A 4,137-nucleotide genomic window follows, 5' to 3' on the forward strand; every position below is an offset into this window, starting at 1 on the left:
TTTACATTCTTTTTTACATACACTTGTATGTTGATTTCTCCATATTAATATTGGTTCTAAGTTTTGGCTGACTTTTCTTAGCAGATGTACAATCACCGCAAATTAAATTATGCAGCGTTTCAGGCACCGGAGTGAACATTATTGTACACTCGCAAACTCAATCAAAAACGAGGGCTGAGGGGCTTGTGTTGCCAACTTCCCATGCTTGGCTAATCATTTGGACCGTCTACAAAGATGGCCGCAGGGATTTCCCCCAAGTGCATAAGGTGAGGCTAAGTGGAGGAGGGTGTGACTTTTATGTGTTTGAAACGCAGCCTTAGAGTTAGTTTTGCGAGCCAATGCTAACTAGCATTAGTGCAATGACTGGAAGTCTATGGGTATCTGCTAGCATAGAATTCCAGTCATTGCACATGTTAGCAGATACCCATATAGACTTCCAGTCATTGCACTAATGCTAGTTAGCAATTGTACTAGTTATTAGCTTCCTTCAAACTGCACGCAGAAATGGTATCCAGAAGTTCATCTGACTCTCGGGAAGTAAATAAAGGGTCTCATTGCCAAAATCTAAGGTATTCCTTTAATAATATATCCCAGAAACATCCATTTCACATTGTTCCAAAGACAGAAACGCGGCTGTCTGGTGAATTCTTCTCTTTGACCTTTTGCTCCTATTCTCCGTCTCCGCCAGTCTCCGCATACCCCTCATTAGCACTAAGATAGATGTATATGTTTGTGTGTGTGTGTGTGTGCGGAATCATTACTTTTGTGTGTATGGGTTCATGCAAATCAGTGAATATGCATGGAAATGTGTGAGTAATTGAAAGTCTACATGTGTCTGTATGTCTTGAGTGTATGGGGGTGTGCATGTGACCAGGCAGAACATATGTATTTCTGTGTGTGTGTGTGTGTGTGTGTGTGTGTGTGTGTGTGTGTGTGTGTGTGTGTGTGTGTGTGTGTGTGTGTGTGTGTGTGTGTGTGTGTGTGTGTGTGTGTGTGTGTGTGTGTGTGTGTGTGTGTGTGTGTGTGTGTGTGTGTGTGTGTGTGTGTGTGGTGCTGGAGAGGAGAGTGAAGCCTATTGATTATTTTAATCCCCCTATTTGTGAGTCTGTGATCCTCTCGGCTCAGCCTTCCACAGGGGGATTGCTAATGGGCACGAACGCTTCCCTCCTGTGCCCTCGATCCCTGTCCAATTAACTTTACACTGGAATCTGCCAGGATAGAGTGTGAGGAGGAGGAGGGGAGACTGCCGCGGTATCCCACTCCCTTCTACCACCACTATCCCTCCAGTCTCCCGTAGGAAACAAATTCAGCATCCAGAATACTATTACCTCTCACCTTTAATTAAATATCTGTCTGCTTGTTTTCACTCTGACAAGATGAGACCACAGACTGGTTCACTGAGGGTAGGAGCAGGACATGGGTCTATTCTGTAATTCTAGAGTATTGCTTGTGGTTTCAGGGGTTAAGAGATAAGATACTGTCATTTTATATGAGGAAGGGATTTCTCTATCACCTAGCTAACTGTGGTAGTAGTGAGATTTAAAAAATTAAGAAGTTGCAAACTCAGAAAGTATTCATACCTCTCGACTTATTCCAAATTTTGTTTCGTTTACAGACAGAATTCAAAATAAATTAAATAAAAAAAATATCTCACCCATCTATGCACAGTACCCCATAATGACAAAGTGAAACCATGTTTTTAGAAACATGTATATCTAATTTACATGTATTCACACCCCTGAGTCAATACTTTGTAGAATCACCTTTGGCAGTGATTACAGCTGTCTTTCTGGGTAAATCTCTCAGAGCTTTCCACACCTGGATTGTGCAATTTTTGCCCATTATTCTTTTAAAAATTCTTCATGCTCTGTCAGTTGGTTGTTGATCATTGCTAGACAACCATTTTCAGGTCTTGCCATAGATTTTCAAGTAGATTTAAGTCAGAACTGTAACTCAGCCCCTCAGGAACATTTACTGTCTTCTTGGTAAGCAACTCCAGCGTAGATTTGGCCTTGTGTTTTAGATTATTGTCCTGCTGAAATGTGAATTAATCTTCCTGTGTCTTGTGGAAAGCAGACTGAACCAGGTTCTCCTGTAGGATCTTGCCTGTGCTTAGCTCCATTCCATTTTTTTTATCCTGAAAAACTCCCCAGTCTTAATGATTACAAGCATACCGATAACATGATGCAGCCACCACTATGCTTGAAAATATGAAGAGTGGGACTCAGTAATGTGTTTTGGAGTTTCCACAAACATAACACTATTTATTCAAGACAAAAAATGTATTACTTTGCCACATTTTTTGTAGTATTACTTTATTGCCTTGTTGCAACCAGGATGCATGTTTTCCAATGCCTCGCAAAGAAGGGCACCTATTGGTAGATGGGTAAAAAAAAAAAAAAAAAAGCAGACATTGAATATCCCTTTGAGCATGGTGAAGTTATTAATTACACTTTGGATGGCGTATCAATACACCCAGTCACTATAAAGACACAGGCGTCCTTCCTAAGTCAGTTGCCGGAGAGAAAGGAAATTGCTCAGGGATTTCACCATGAAGCAAAACCGTTACACAGTTTAATGGCTGTGATAGGAGAAAACTGAGGATAGATCAACAACATTGTAGTTACTCCACAATACTAACCTAAATGACAGAGTGAAAAGAAGGAAGCCTGTACAGAATGCAACTATTTTAAAGTGTTTTACCCATCTACCAGTGGTGGAAAAAGTACTCAATTGTCATACTTGAGTAAAAGTAAAGATACCTTAATAGAAAATAACTCAAGTAAAAGTGAGTCACCCAGTAAAATACTACTTGAGTAAAAGTCTAAAACTATTTGGTTTTAAATATACTTAAGTATCAAAAGTGTAAATGGAATTGCTAAAATGTACTTAAGTATCATACGTTAAAGTAAAAGTAGAAACCGTTTCAAATTCCTTATATTAAGCAAACCAGACAGCACAATGTTCTTTAGTTTTGTTATTGACGGATAGCCAGGGGCACGCTCTAACACTCAGACATAATTTACAAACAAAGTATTTCTGTTTAGTGAGTCTGCCAGATCAGAGACAGTAGATATGACCAGGGATGTTCACTTGACTAGTGTGTGAAGTGGACAATTTTCCGGTCAAAATGTAGTGAGTACTTTTGGGTGTCATGGAAAATGTATGGAGTAAAAAGTACATTATTTTCTTAAGGAATGTAGTGAAGTAAAAGTAAAAGTTGGAAAAAATATAAATAGTAAAGTAAAGTACAGATACCCCAAAAAACGACTTAAGTTGTATTTTTAATTAAGTACTTTACACCACTGCCATTTAGGTGCCCTTCTTTGCGAAGCATTGGAAAACCTCCCTGGTCTTTGTGGTTGAATCTGCATTTGAAATTCACTGCTCAACTGAGGGACCTTACAGAAATTGTTGTGTGGCGTACAGAGATGAGGTAGTCATTCAACAATCATGTTAAACACTATTATTGCACACAGAGTGAGTCCATGCAACTTATTATGTGACTTGTTAAGCAATTTTTTACTCATTAATTTATTTAGGTTTGCCATAACAAATGGGTTGAATACGTATTGACTGTAGACATTTCAGCTTTTAATTTTGAATTAATTAGATTTTATGTATATATATATATTTTTTTAAACATAATTCCACCTTGACATTATGGGGTATTGTGTGTAGGCCAGTGACAATTTTAAATGTTTTATCCATTTTAAATTTGGGCTGTAACACAACAAAATATGGAAAAGGTCAAGAGATGTAAATACTTTCTGAAGGCACATAAGGTTTATCTATTAAATAGTTGGGAGCATATATAGAGTGAGCGACTTTCTTTACTTATTTTGAGACAGTTTACTCTTTGTTAGTTAGCACTTCTACAAAACAATGGTAGACTGAATGTAATGAACATCAGTGCTTGACTTGGACTGAAATAGCTGCCAGTATTCAGTTCCTGTTAGCTCCTGATGTACATACATAAATACAGTATTAGTCCTTAAGTCTGTAACATGTCATTTGTTTTCTCAACCCACCGCATATCAACAAAAGAGAAAACATTACTGCAGTAATAAATTGATCAAGTTTTGGGGGATTGTAAATAATGACAGCTTTAGTGTAAGTCAGACAGTGACTCAGAGG

Source organism: Salvelinus fontinalis, chromosome 18 (genome assembly GCF_029448725.1).
Source record: "Salvelinus fontinalis isolate EN_2023a chromosome 18, ASM2944872v1, whole genome shotgun sequence".
Lineage (NCBI taxonomy): Eukaryota > Metazoa > Chordata > Actinopteri > Salmoniformes > Salmonidae > Salvelinus > Salvelinus fontinalis.